This window comes from Capsicum annuum, chromosome 10 (genome assembly GCF_002878395.1).
Source record: "Capsicum annuum cultivar UCD-10X-F1 chromosome 10, UCD10Xv1.1, whole genome shotgun sequence".
NCBI lineage: Eukaryota > Viridiplantae > Streptophyta > Magnoliopsida > Solanales > Solanaceae > Capsicum > Capsicum annuum.
Genome location: NC_061120.1, coordinates 50,569,720 through 50,583,813, shown reverse-complemented (window position 1 = coordinate 50,583,813; position 14,094 = coordinate 50,569,720). Strand labels below are relative to the sequence as shown.

At 37.5% G+C, this 14,094-nt stretch overlaps 1 protein-coding gene and 2 non-coding genes across 4 annotated transcripts in view; all 3 read right to left on the bottom strand.

Moving 5' to 3' along the window:
• The window catches only part of LOC107855991 (E3 ubiquitin-protein ligase MBR2), a 33,055-nt gene extending 21,059 nt beyond the window's left edge, over positions 1-11,996 (bottom strand). The window contains exon 1 of one of the 2 annotated variants that reach the window (XM_016700986.2): positions 11,745-11,996. The gene's annotated coding sequence lies outside the window, so the exon portion shown is untranslated. The remainder of the gene's footprint in view (positions 1-11,744) is intronic. The other variant, XM_016700987.2, reaches the window with a different exon arrangement.
• Positions 11,997-12,631: 635 nt separating this feature from the next.
• LOC124888363 lies at positions 12,632-12,735 on the bottom strand. Its single transcript, XR_007046489.1, has one exon. It is a non-coding gene; the product is annotated as a small nucleolar RNA snoR97 (small nucleolar RNA).
• Positions 12,736-12,891: 156 nt separating this feature from the next.
• Positions 12,892-12,998, bottom strand: LOC124888361. The gene has a single exon (XR_007046487.1). It is a non-coding gene; the product is annotated as a small nucleolar RNA snoR97 (small nucleolar RNA).
• Positions 12,999-14,094: the final 1,096 nt, after the last annotated feature.

Sequence of the window (14,094 nt, the reverse complement as noted above, 5' to 3'; positions counted from 1 at the left end):
GGGAATTAGAAATTTATCCTTCACCGTTTTGTCATTGAGCTCACAGTAATCAATACAAAAATGCCAAGTTCCATCATGTTTACGAACCAATAAAACTGGGGATGTGAATGGTGATTTACTCAGCCAAATGATCCCTTGTTGTGATATATCTTCACACTGTTTTTCTATCTCATCCTTTCGTAAATGAGGATAGTGGTATGGTCGAACCACCACTGGGTTGGAACCAAGTAACAAATAATGTGATGGTTACAATTTCTCATAGGAGGCAGCCTTATAGGTTCTTGGAATAAGTCAAAAAATTCAGCGGAGAGTTGTTCCAATTTGGAGTGGTGCTCATCTGAATCATGCAATAAAGGAAGCTGCAATTTCGAGCTAGTTTGTTGTCCATGAAACACACGTGTTGTCATCTGAAGTAAAATTCATTGTGAGTGAAGTGAGTGAAGTAAAGTCCCAGAGGATGGGGCCCAAAGTCTGTAACCATATCACCCCTAGAACAATGTCAAAGCCAAATAACAAAATAACAAAGAAGTCGACTTTCAAATCCCTTTGTAGTAAGCTTTTTCTCTATTAGCAACCGAAACATTAGCACTTGTCCATGGTTGTACTACATCCCCAAGTGTTGGATTGTTGTGCGACCGATGAAATTGTGTGTGCTGCCCGAATCAGCCAAACTCAACAATGATTGACCCTTCATGAGTTCTCGTAACTGCATTGTTCTTGTGCTCTTCTGTCCCATGATGGCATGCAAGGAAATTTCAGGTTCTTGCACATCTTTCTAGTCATGATATTTTATCATCTGGATCAGCTAGTTCCAACCAAAAGAACTTCCTACATTGATGCCCAATTGGATATAGTTCGTCACAATTATAACACAATCCCTTCGCCCTTCTCTTCGCCATTTCAGCCTTTGTCAATTTTTTCATAAAAGGAGTAGATGAACTTACAAATTTCAATTCACTAAAACCACTTAGCGTGTTATTGCTCTTAGGAGTTGGAACTGTTGAAGTTGCAGCAGTATTGAATTAGCCTTTAGTCCCTTGTCACTTCTCCTTTTGAAAGGATGTTACCCAAATTACCTTTTATTTCTTCTTAAATGTATGAGCTAAATTCATGGAATGAACCAAATCTGGTGGACTGTGCATCTCAACATCAAGCCTAATGAAGTCAACCATGTCGGCAGTGAAGGGACTAACTTGTTGGTATATGCGAACATACTTGCTGCCCTGGCTAACCATTCTTGAAATTGGCGCTATTATTCTTCAACTGAGCCCATTTGCTTCCTTCAAGTCATGCAAATCGCCTAATGGATTACTTCCCAACGAGGCCCAAACCTGAGAGTAAAATATTCTTTGAATTCTGACCAGTCAACTGAGTGATTATCTCGTTCTACCTGATGATACCATAACTCTGTCTCACTTAGAAGGTGAAATGTGGCCACATTATCAACTTCATTTGTTCTCTGATTGGAGAAGAATTTCTCACATTGATGTAGCCAAATTAATGGGTCCTTAAATCCATCAAGGTAGGGAAATACAGCTTTGTGTATCTTGGCACCAGATTATTTCCCATTAATTCATTGGATCTATTTTCGACTTTGTAGGGTTGTTTACCTATATTGCTACTCACTCCCGCCTCAAAATCTCTTTCTTGATTCTTGTTAAACCCCAGAATGAACTCATGCAATTGTAACAATAATTGTTCCAATTAAGAAACCATCCTTGATTCAGATTGTTCCAATCGAGCAACCATCCTATGATTCGGATTATGCCACTGCTTCTGCAATCTGTGCTACATTCATAGCCTGTGCCTCTTGAAGGAGAGCCTGTAACCCTTCACGTTTACTTATATCGCCCATGGTGTTTGGCTCTGTACCAAGCTGTTACGACCACGCGATACATCTGGCAATTCACTGAGAAGTCTGTGCTTAACAGATCCTTCTCCTTGTTTTTATTTCGTGAGCAACCAATTTTTAATAAACAATAGGCTCATTAAAAGGGAGCCTACAACCTTAGGACTCGTTAGAGAGACTTAGGTCTCATGTTAGTTTGATATAAATTCCTATCTTTCGTTATTACTTCCACCTTCTTAAATAGACTCCTATTACAAGATATTTAAGGAAAACTAGGAAACTATTACAAGATATTCAAGGAAAACTAAGAAACTACTAACATAGAAAATCTATTTAAAATAAAAATTCTAGTAAAACTAAACTACTGTCTATTTTAATGCCAACAAAAATCTAAAAGTTGCATAAATCTATAAATCCTCTTTGTTGTTTCTTTACTTCTCAACTTGAGGGCCTCGCCTTACATAAACCTTACCTATAAACAAGTCTATAACACACTACCTTAGAGGTGAGGTAGAGAGGTTATTCCGGATAGACCCCCGGCTCACGACAAATAACAGTCTAGAAAAAAAGACAGAATATATAAGCACAAGAAACAATAGGCAATAAAAAATGTACGATAATAACATAAACAAGACTACTACAAAATAATTCTACAATTAATCTATCTGAAACAACAAACACCACCAAAACTCTAAGAACAAGACATTACAAGCATGACACTGCCACTAATAGCACAAATAACTCAAAAAAAAAAAACACTCCTCCCTAATAGCAAGGACGCACTCCTTTATACTAAACTTTCACCCTAATTCGCGTCCTCCACACCTTCATATCTAGGGTCATGTGTGCTGCTACATTGGGATGGAGGAAGTACAAGTTTTAGTGCTTATAAGTTCAAATAGCAACTAAAGCAACTAACTGTAGAATCCAACATATAATAATGTAGTAACAGTCAAACAAGTAACTGTACGCATTATGAACATATAAATTTCAATATCCATGGAATGATAACTTCAATCATCAAATTAACTTCCAATTTTACCATATAAAAGAATACATTTGCATCATCATAGAAGTAGAGAAAAGCTCAAAATAAGAAATGGAAAAGGGAAAGACTTGTAGACTAGAAGAAAGTTTGTGTTTGAAGAAGAAATTAAAAAAGGAACTGACAAAACTCAAAAGCAGTACAAGCATTACAAACATGAGAAGTTAATGTCACCAATGAGAACATAACAGTACATGGAGAGGAATTCTATTACTCAAATAGAAAATGTCCATTTTTTCATTATTTTTCTCTTTTTCATCTATAATGTTGCATAAAGAAAACGATAGCTTCTCCGTGGAGAATTTTCCATCTCAATGCCTGAAATGCATGCTTGTCTGATGCACATTGTTCACACATGACACATGAAGTGATAACCCCTTGCATCGTCACTAGCATATAAATGAAGTAATTAAGGTCTTTGAATAATGAATACACATTGGATATGTATAAACGCGCACACAGGGAATACCAATTTTCACTCGTTCTTCAGCCATGTGTTTCAGCAAAGCTAAAGCAGATGCTGCAGTGATACGGGACAAATGGCTCTCTTATCTTTTGATGACATCTTTGGAGGCCAACACATAGAGGCTCAAGACTTGGTCACCTCGAGGATACGAGAGCATACATGTAGAGACCATTTTGGGCACTTGATGGAGCAATGTCGAGTGTGGAAGATTGCTTGGAGCATTGGGGACTTGATGACTCACAACTTTGGACACCTTCATTAAGGGCATTTTGGTCACTTCACTTTGTCCAAATGCACTCCATGGCCTCCCCTTCTCACTAAGGGCATTGTTCTCAGTTTGTCTTGTCTTGTAAGTGAATGAATAGAATATGTTAGGGTTATTTTCACTTAGTTTTTGAATGATGAAAATATGAGACATTGATAATCCTTTCTTTTTAGAGTAGACCACCTTAGTGTAGTTCTTAGTTAGGGCTTGGACTAGTCATTGTAGCTTAGGGCTTGGAAAAGCCAATATAGTTCTTTGCTTAGAAACGATAGATCTTGAGGTGAGTTGATTGCCTTGGCGGTCACCGTAAGAACTTGGTGCTTGTTAATGTATTTTGTAGAGGTTTTAGCGTATAATATACTCTTTAGTTGCTATATTATGTGTTCTCTTTGTGTCAAGTTACCTATCTTCTTTTTCGTTTAAGTTTGTGTTTGTTGTTTTCGTTTGGACAAATTAGAGTTGTGGAGGCAAACTCTGGAGTCTAAAGGGTTCAGGATGAGCAGAACCAAGACAGAGTATGTGGAATGTAAGTTTAATGACGTAAGGCGAGAGAATGAGGTAGTGGTGAGGCTAGAAGCGCAGGAGGTAGAGAAAAGGGATAAGTTCAAGTACCTCGGGTCCGTGATCCAGAGTAACGGTGAGATTGACGAGGATGTCTCGCACCGTATTGGGGCGGGATGGATGAAGTGGAAACTTGCATCGGGGGTGCTGTGTGATAAGAAGGTGCCGCCCAAGCTTAAAGGTAAATTCTATAGGGTGGTAGTCCGTCCGGCCTTGCTGTATGGAGCGGAGTGTTGGCCAGTTAAGAACTCCCACATCCAAAGAATGAAGGTGGCAGAAATGCGGATGTTGCGCTGGATGTGTGGACTGACCCGAAGGGATAGAGCTCGGAATGAGACTATCCGGGAGAAGGTTGGTGTGACTTCAGTGGAGTGTAAGATGCGGGAAGCACGATTGAGATGGTTCGGACACGTGAAGAGGAGGGGCATAGATGCCCCGGTCCGTAGGTGTGAGAGGCTAGCGTTGGATGGTTTTAGACGGGGTAGGGGTAGAACGAAGAAGTACTGGGGTGAGGTGATTAGGCGGGACATGGAACAGTTACAGCTTACCGAGGACATGACCCTAGATAGGAAGGTCTGGAAGACGCGAATTACGGCAGAGGATTAGGGCCAGTTCGGGTCGCTAATGTAGGGAAGTAATTGGTGGGGGTGTATTCCTGGTATGATTCCGTATTCAATGTTCTGTTCCGTGTTCCGTGTTCCATGTTTGTTACGAATCTGTGTGCTTTCCTCTGCTTTATATTCCTGCATTCCTGCTTTACTCTGTTTTATATTCCTTATGGCTGCAGTATCTATGTTATGTCATCTGCTTCTGTACTATGTGTTTGTTTGATATCTCGTAACTTGAGCCGGGGGTCTTTCGGAAACAGCCTTTCTACTTCATCAGAGGTAGAGGTATGGACTGCGTACATCTTACCCCCCCCAGACCCCACTAAGTGGGAATACACTGGGTTTGTTGTTGTTGTTGTTGTTGTTGTTGTTTTCGTTTGATGTCTTGTCGTGTGGACTGTTTTGCGAAGATTGTGGACTGTTTTGTACTCATTTAGATACCGTTTGATATCATTTGGTATCAGAGCCATCATTGATTTCGTTCCCACGAGATCAATCTTGGGTTTGTTCAACCAAAAATCAAAAAAAAAGTGTGGAAAAGCTGAAAAACTCAAAAATAGTAATCTGTCCGCGTTTTTTATGTTTAGGCCGAAATTTGAAGCCTAGTTTTCTTGTGATTTTTGTGTGCTCTAGTGTTAGATCTTTCTTTTCTAACATTAGAAGAGGTGTCCAAGGTCGAAAATCTCACAAAAAGAAGTTATTCTATGGGTTTGGTGTCTTGGCCGAAGTGTTGTTGTTTGGCTAGATTTAGGTATTGTTTTGATTGTCTTTGTTGTTTCTTGTGTTGGTTTTCTTTCTCTCTGACACTACTTGAGTCTTCCCAAGTTATTGAGCAAAAAAACATTGCACGTTGTTGTGGGAAGAATGGACGGTTTTGTTATTGTTGTTGTTGTTGAAGTTCTTGTGTTGTGTTGAAGAAGTATTGTAAAAGGTTGTTGCTTGATCCAAATTCAAAGGGAAGAGAGTGTGGGTTCTTGTTAGTCTTGAAACAACTTTCAAGACATTACCAAAAGGGAAAAAGAACAAAAGACCTCCCAAAAGTCCATACCAAAAGGGAGTAAGTTCATTTTTCTAGACAAGCCAAAAGAGGAAAGGGGGACAAGGCCTAAAGGTTGTCTTGCCAAAAAGGTGAAAGTTGGTCAAGGTTTGAATTTTGAAAAAAGGACTTAAAGTCTTGCTTGTTAACCTACCAAAACCGAAATTCCCCCCATCTTTGTGAAATTTGAACAACCAAAATTGTGGAACAAAATTTTTCAACTTCAACAATATGTTTGTGTCCATCGACCAATAGTCGAGTGCCACGTCATCAATAGCTCAAGAACGTTCGAATTCCTAGTTTCACTTTTTTGTATTCCATTGGTTTCCATTTTGTTGGTTCTCAAACTAATTAGCAAACTAGTAAATACCTACTAGATTGTAGATTAGTTTTTTAGTACGTTTTCTTTCGTGTTAAGCATTGTATTTTGTGCTTTTCTCGTTTATAAGTTGTAGTATTTTCTTTGTTTCAAATTCGTAAGTAAATTTTGTTTTTGTGTCTTGAGTCGATCAAACAAGAATCCATTCCGGGCGCCAAGTAGAATTGACATCCTATTGACTAACGGAGTATAAGCAACTTTCAATATTTGCCACTCCAATTGTGAGAATCACAAAGGTGGGTGTATACAAGTGTTGGAGAATCACAAAGGTGGGTGTATACAAGTGTTGGTGAGGAGCTTTTACTACAAATCTTGTTTGTTCATTGTGTAGGTACAAAGGTGATATAAGGGGAACATGTCTTCGATAGCCGGGGATTATTGTGACTACAACATGGGAGACTATGATTGTAGTGAGGGGTTTTATAGCTACAAAGTTGAGGGAGATTCCGGAGGATATGAAAATAGCCATGATCAAAACTTGGGCAGATTTGAAAGTTACGGTTTTGAGGGAGAAAATGAGGTGAATGAAGTGCCTAGCGCTTATGGTGAATTTGTAGATGATGTAGGACCTCGTGATAGATCTTATGATGACGTTGGAGAATGTGAGGAGTCTTACACTTCTCACTCTGAACCTAGATTTGGTGTTAGGTATAATCCTTTCATTCGCAAAGCTTATGAGAGCTATGATGAGAGTACACCTAAGGAGCGTGAAGATTCATATTATCCACCTTGTAGTACTTCTTATCAAGGTCGATATAGTGTGAATGGTTATACTAGCTCTAGTAGAGGTTGTCCAACAAGAAGAAGAGGGTATGCATCTCCAAAACCGAGGGGTACTCGTGTGCCTTACAATGTTGATCCAAGAAGGAGTGTACACTCCGGAAAGGTGAACCGGGCTGCCTCGTTGTGTTAAATGATACGTACTATAAAAACTACATCCTTCCATCCATGGTTGACTACTTGAGGCTGTTTCGCGAGCCTTTACTTGTTCCATACTTCTTGGATGGGTTTAAGGTTACCAAGGGTCAAAGTTGTCTTCTCCCAATTTGAATACCATGAGGAGGTGTGGTGCGATATTCTTCCCTCGACATATGGTCATGTATGCTTAGGTGCCGATTGATTTGCACAACATAGAGTTCCAAATATGCAAAATTGGCCTAATATTGTAAGAGACCGGGGGGAAATCACCTCGTGACATACATGCTACCTGAGCCGCAAAGAAAAGTGAATACTTACTCCAATCCGAATGCTTATGAGAGACAAAAGATTGAGAGGAGTAAGGGTGTGCAAGATGGTAATCCGAGAGTGGAAAAAGGAAAGGTTGTGTGGAACGAAGTAAGGGGATTGCCTCCAAATCGAGCTAACATTATTTGTCCTATTTCTAAGGACATTTGTGTAAGTACCGACATGGCAAGTGAAGGGGAGCAATGTCAAAGTAAAGTTGCTACCCAAGCTTGTGGAGGACTTCACAACACGGCAAAGAAGAGTCTACTCAAGAACTTCAAGGTAAAATTGCTAACTCTTACACTTTTGTGCATGTGAATGATAATTGTGTAGCTAGTAGCCCATTGAATGTGAGTAGTAGCTTACTTGTGAGTCTAATGATTCTTTGCCTCTTTTTGATGATCTACATGTTGTGAGTGTGGATACACTAGTTGATCATATTGATGACCAAATTGACTCTTCTTGTAAGAACAATTTATGTCCACCTAGTGTTGAAGACTATATGTTGAACAGAAGTACATCGTCTTGTGTAATTGGTGTTGATCAACTTATTTGTGAAAATTGTCCACCATTTGAGTATGTGTGTGATGTGATTAATAGAACTCAAGTGAGAGAAGTACTTGGAAATGTTGGTCAACCAAAAGAGAGTGAACCCGAGAGCTATTCTTGGGACAATCTTGTGCTTGAAACCGCTTTGAAACTTGATATTGATCTCTTAGAGAGTGAGGAACTTGCTTGTTCCAAATCTGCCCGTGGGTTGGATCATGCACTCTTTAGGTATAATGTCTTGTTTGAAGATGATATAAACACTCTTAATGAGCCTAGTGGTGAAAAAGATGGTATAGCTTACCTTGAAGGCTATAATCTACATGTTAACCCACTATGGTGTGACAACAGTCCTACTAAAGATGGAAATCCCTTCTTGGAAGATGAGAGTACTCTTAAAGGTAAGGAATGTGAAGTCTTAGAAGTTACTCCTTCTTCTACTTTGTGTGACTTTATTGTCGAGAGTACTCATGGTGATATTGGGAAACTAGTAATGAGTACACACATGAGGGCACCTTAGTAGAAGTCGACTTGAGTGATACTTTTCTCTACTCTCTATTTGCTTTGGATGATATGTATGCTATTGTAGAGTATGTCATTAAGTTTGGATGGAGACCACGGAAAAAGGGAGTGTTGTCTAGATCCGTGTCTATGGCCACTCTTCCCGTTTGACCCCGGTGCCAAATATGGAAATGGTGATGTTGATGCACCCAACTTGTTGCTTGGTCTCCATGACAAGAAAAATGTCATTCTTGGTGATTCCTGTAACCAAATCCTTTGTGTACCTTTTATTGAGCTTTTAATATTTAATGCAAAGGATCCTTGGTTATATTGCAAATATGTGCAACCTTGGCATGTTGAGATGATTTGTTGTTCTAACCCTAACCCTCATGCCTTGAGGAGTTTGTATTTGTTAGTCCCCTCTTTGGTTTTGCAAGATTTAGATTCGAGGTCGAATCCTTTTCAAGAAGGGGAGGATGATATGAGACAAATGGCCCTCTTATCTTTTGATAACATCTTTGGAGGCCAACACATAGAGGCTCAAGACTTGGTCACCTCGAGGATACGAGAGCATACATGTAGAGACCATTTTGGGCACTTGATAGAGCAATGCCGAGTGTGGAAGATTGCTTGGAGCATTGGAGACTTAATGACTCACGGCCTTGGACAACACTTAATGGCTCACGACTTTGGACACCTTCATTTAGGGCATTTTGGTCACTTCACTTTGTCCAAATGCACTCCATGGCCTCCCCTCCTCACTAAGGGCATTGTTGTCATTTTGTCTTGTCTTGTAATTGAATAGAAAATGTCAAGGTTATTTTCACTTAGTTTTTGAATGATGAAAATATGAGACATTGAAAATCCTCTCTTGAGAGTAGACCACCTTAGTGTAGTTCTTAGTTAGAGCTTGGACTAGCCATTGTAGCTTAGGGCTTGAAAAAGCCAATATTGTTCTTTGCTTAGAAATGGTAGATTTTGAGGTGAGTTGATTCCCTTGGCGGTCACCGTAAGAACTTGGTGCTTGTTAACGTATTTTGCAAAGGTTTTAGAGTATAATATACTCTTTAGTTGCTACATTATGTGTTCTCTTTGTGTCAAGTTACCTATCTTCTTTTTCGTTTAAGTTTGTGTTTGTTGTTTCCGTTTGGTGTCTTGTCGTGTGGACTGTTTTGCGATGATTGTGGACTGGTTGGTGCTCATTTAGATACCAAATGATACAAAGAAACACAAGGGAAGCAAAAAACACACACCAAAATCAGTCCACAAGTTCAAGAACCCAAGGACCTCATTGGTGACCAACTCTCGGATTCACAATGAGAATAAGAAAGATATGATAACAAGGTGTTTAACACCTATTTTCCATCCAACCAAACTAGATTAACAACACATAAAATGAAGAACGAGAAGAACAACAACTTCGGCTACAAGAACACCACAAGGCCGAGAGCAGGCAACAAGAACAACACAACAAGATTACAAAAAAGTAAAGGATAAATAGTGAGACCAAGATTATTACAAGATTAAGAACCAAGTGTATTTCACCACTAACCCCTAATGAATGTAATAATTAAAACCACACTCTTACGGTGACCGCTAAAACCACACTCTTACGGTGACCGCCAAGGTAATCGACTCACCTCAAGATCAACCATTTCCAAGCAAAGAACAATATTGGCGTTTCCAAGCCCTAAGCTACAATGGCTAGTCCAAGCTCTAACTAAGAACTACACTAAGGTGGTCTACTCTAAAGAGAGGATTTTCAATGTCTCATATTTTCATCATTCAAAAACTAAGTGAAAATAACCCTAACATGTTCTATTTATTCAATTACAAGACAAGACAAAATGACAACAATGCCCTTAGTGAGGAGGGGAGGCCATGTAGTGCATTTGGACAAAGTGAAGTGACCAAAATGCCCTAAATGAAGGTGTCCAAAGTCGTGAGCCATTAAGGGTTGTCCAAGGCCGTGAGTCATTAAGTCTCCAATGCTCCAAGCAATCTTCCACACTCGACATTGCTCCATCAAGTGCCCAAAATGGTCTCTACATGTATGCTCTCGTATCCTCGAGGTGACCAAGTCTTGAGCCTCTATGTGTTGGCCTCCAAAGATATCATCAAAAGATAAGAGGGCCATTTGTCCCGTATCATGCAGTCAGATCACTTCACGTGACAGATGAAACTATTGGGTGAAGAAATTTATCAAAGTGAGATGAGGGAATAACCAACAAATTCAGCGTGAATAACACAATACAAGAACGGCAAACTCAATTCAATAAATATGAATATGTTTGTTCTCTAGGTGGAAAGACATAATCCCTGCTATTTCTCGATACTTAGTAGAAACTGGAAAGCTCAACCGAGAAGTACAAAGCTAATTGCTCATGACTGAGAAAGCAATCATCAATGTTATGCAATATTCTGTCAACAACAACAGCAAACTTGACTGCACATGCCTTCTGTTAAGGATGGAATTGTGCATTCATATCCAGATAAAAAATATTAAAATGAAAAATTATGGGAGATTTGGTTTTATAACCGTTGACAAACTTGTTCTTAGTTTTATGTCCTCTTTACAAGAGATCTTCATTTTTCTTGGTAACTACATTTCATTAATCACCAAAGTAATAAGAGATCTGAAAACTTCATTTTCTTCTATTCAATTTATAAGTGTTCATAAGAAATCATTTCCTCCAAATTACATAATCAATCAACTACGTTAATTGGAGTCTGATATATAAATCCGATTTATATGCCATACCACTCTATTCAACTCCATTTTATTCCAACACTAAGGTGGACGGGTTCTTTACATTTCACACTTACCCCAACAAGAACTTACAATCTCTAAGTAGACTAAATAAATAGACTCCTGAGCTCTCTAAAAATTAAACGAGAACAAATAAGAAAACCTGCCACAATTATGGTGCAGTTAATATCACAGCTTCGTGATTATCATCAAAACCCAACAACTTTTACAATAAAGTCAAATCCTCGATATCACCGAGCAAGTTTCGGAAGAAACTGAAAACTCAAAATGTCGGTCAAAGCAATCAAACACAAAACAACAAAATTGATCAAAACCCAATATCAAAAACAATATTTGAACTCAGTAGAATTAGAGATCATACATTAAAATTTTAAAAATAAACAAAAAAAAATTTCTGTAAAAGCAAAAACAAGTGAATTGAAGGGGAAAAGAAAGAAGTTATATAATAATAGAAGTTGTAAATTAGACGAAAATAAAGGGGTGTAGAAGAGAACCTGAGAAGATGATGGGCAAATTTGAGGGAGGAAACTTGGAATATAGGAAGAGAATAAGATTATTGGATTTGTTAAAACTACATATCCTTTGATGACGATTTTGTTACGAAATGGACAAGAACAGGCCGCTAGAAAATATGGATAGATGAATGAGAACAGAGAGAGAGAGAGAGAGCGTTTTTGGGTGCCTGTGTAGGTGTGGCTATCAGAAAAAGAGGGGAGTAGGGGAACACACGGCCAAACAGGAGGATTAAACATTCATAATTGACTCTCTATTTTATTTTATATTTTATTTAATTGTAGATGTGTAATTTCTACCTTAACTAGAAAAAAAAAAAAAGGAGGATTAAACATTCATAATTGACTCTTTATTTTATTTTCTATTTTATTTAATTGTAGATGTGTAATTTCTACCTTAACTAAGGAGGATCTCATGTTGGCATGAGCCCAGTATTAAATATTTTAAGCATATATAATAAATTAGATTGATGTCAATTTGACTTATAAGTTGCAACACATAAACACACAAAATATATTAATTACTTGATAGTATTTTTCAAGAAATCAAGTCACGCAAGATAATTATGTATAACTTTTTCGTATAAATAATAAAATTTGGTGCATTTTGAAGTTCAAATCTTTACCAATATACGTTTTAAAAAAAAACTATTATTTGGCCATTTAACACATTTCGTTTTAAAAAAAAAATAAAAATTCTTCATTCTTATATAAATTATTTCCCTATTTCACTTTAATCAATGCATAAGAAAATATAAAAATAATTTGATCGACACTATTAGTCAAAGAACAATTTACAAAGAATTTAAAACCAATATTCAATATCTTTACAAAAAAAAAAAATGATCAAATGGAGGAACATTTTACTAACATGTAATGCTGATATTTAACTCCAATCTTAGTGAAATATGCAAGATAAGAGGTGATGGACTACACACAATTTAAGAGTTTTCATTTACGCTCACTATCACTGAGATAAGGTAAGCATATACAAGTTGATAAAACTCAATGCAACAACAAATAAAATTGATAAAACAACATACGCATACCTTAAAGATAGTTAAATATATCTGATTGACCGTCGAAAACATAAAATTGAATAAATCATAAAAGAAAAAGCCACCATATAATATTTAGTGTCGTGATTTAACTTTATCCCGTTGATATTCAAGAGAAGAAGCTGATAAACATTAGTAAAATTATGAGTTTTTTAGAGTCTAAACCCACTAATTGATGCAAGAAGAGTATAGTTAAAACTCAAAGTCACTTAATCAAAACATTAATTTTATTCAAAACATAATTAACAACAGAAATTAAGACATCTATTGAAAAAAATTTAAAGCCTCAGTTAAATCTAGTGTATGTTCATGACTGATGCAGTGTAAGAAGGTTCTATCTACATAAGCAGGGACCTTGACTTACTGTCAACTTAAACCAATAACTCCGCAATTCTACTATTATAAGGTGCTCAAAAACCTTTTTCGGAGCAGATATAGTTGTTCCCTTAGTTTAGTAAATGGATTGCTCACATTAGCTAATCAAGTTTCGACATACAGGGTAGGTATTTTACTGGAGTATAAACTCAATCAGACTTTCAGCTTGACTTTTTGGCATGAAGAGTTGTTGTTTCAATAGTTGTCCATCGTCAAGCAGCTTAAAAATTGAAGTGGAAGCCTCCTGTCCTTCCATCTATAATTTTGTTTTCTTAGTAAAAAGATTCGATTGATTTTTCACATACTGCAAGATGGTCACACAACCTTGGCTTCCAAAATAACAACTACATAATAATAAATGATAATCAAATATAACAATGAGCATCCAGTCACTACAAAAAAAAATTATACGAATATTTTTATTCTTTTACATGTTTTACCTTTTCTTCTTTTGCACAGCAACAACAACATGCCCAGTGTAATCCTACAATGTAGTATGGGGAGGGTAGAATATATGCACAACTTACGCTATCTTTATAGGATAGGGAGATTGTTTTCTATAAACCCTCGGCTCAAAAGGAGTGTAGTCAAAGCAGGATTTAAAGAAAAATAACACCACTAAAATAGCAAGATAAACAGATCTTCACCATAGGCTTTTAGGAAAGATGGATCAAGCCATCCCTCAGTAATTGCCCGAGGAATAATTAACTGGAATAGTGTTTTTGCAGAAAGAATATCCAGAGAAAGATCATCGATACTTTCGGCCATCCTAGAAAATCCCTTCACCATTTGACTAGAACTTATAAGACTTTATATTACGGCCTCCTTTAAAAGTTTCAGAATAAATGGTTGTAGAAACTCTTCGATTTTCATCGAGAGTTTCAATGCAACAACTTAAC